This window comes from Limulus polyphemus, unplaced genomic scaffold (genome assembly GCF_000517525.1).
Source record: "Limulus polyphemus unplaced genomic scaffold, Limulus_polyphemus-2.1.2 Scaffold1536, whole genome shotgun sequence".
In the NCBI taxonomy this organism is placed as follows: Eukaryota; Metazoa; Arthropoda; class Merostomata; order Xiphosura; family Limulidae; genus Limulus; species Limulus polyphemus.
The window spans coordinates 63888-64668 of NW_013667146.1; the positions used below are offsets into that span (position 1 = coordinate 63888).

Consider the following 781-nt stretch of genomic DNA (forward strand, 5'->3'; position numbering starts at 1 on the left):
GTTGTTGTGTGTGTGTGTGTGTGTGTGTGTGTGTCTTTATTATATTAAAATGCAGTAGACTGCAAGTCAGTAGGTTCTCAATTTTTGTTTATTTCAGTACAAGAAAATATAAAAAAGAAATATTTTAAAAATTCTATAAAAATTAGGCAACATTTTAGATCACAATCACATACAAAAGTTAGTGCCTTGTTAAAATTACATACTGACACTACATCTCAAAATATTCAAATTTAATGAAAGGTGAAATGTTTAAGTATTTTTGAAAAGACAAAAACTAATTTCCAAAAACAGTGTAATATTTTGATAATAAAACCATAACAGTTACTTAATTGAAATGAATGAGCTATATTACTTCTTTTTTTATGCTTTACGTCTTATGGAATTTAAATCTGTTGGAATAAGAGGCATGTACTGTTTTCTTCACTCTTCTTTGCTCTATGTGACTAGCATGACACAGATGAAAACAAGCTGTTTTAAAATTTAAAGTTTTACATCCATATATGTGATACTCCAATCCTCTCTCACTGTACAACAACATAATTAATCTAAAATTATTCATATGTTTAATGTTATCATTAAAATATTTATTAATTATTGAGTTGACTTATATGTTTTAATTACAATTTACTTTTCAAACATTTTGATGGATACTTTCATTATGTAAAACTATAATTATTTCAATATATATATATATATATATATATATATATACTATTTATTATAATTAGTAGTACTAGTTAGTTTAGTTTAAAGTTAGTATTATTATTTACTTACTTAACCT

The 781-nt window shown here is 23.7% G+C and overlaps 1 protein-coding gene across 2 annotated transcripts in view; it reads right to left on the bottom strand.

The window, feature by feature from the left end:
* The window catches only part of LOC106463991 (serine/threonine-protein phosphatase 2A catalytic subunit beta isoform-like), a 20615-nt gene that overhangs the window by 16826 nt on the left and 3008 nt on the right, over window positions 1-781 (bottom strand). The gene's annotated exons all lie outside the window — the stretch shown is intronic.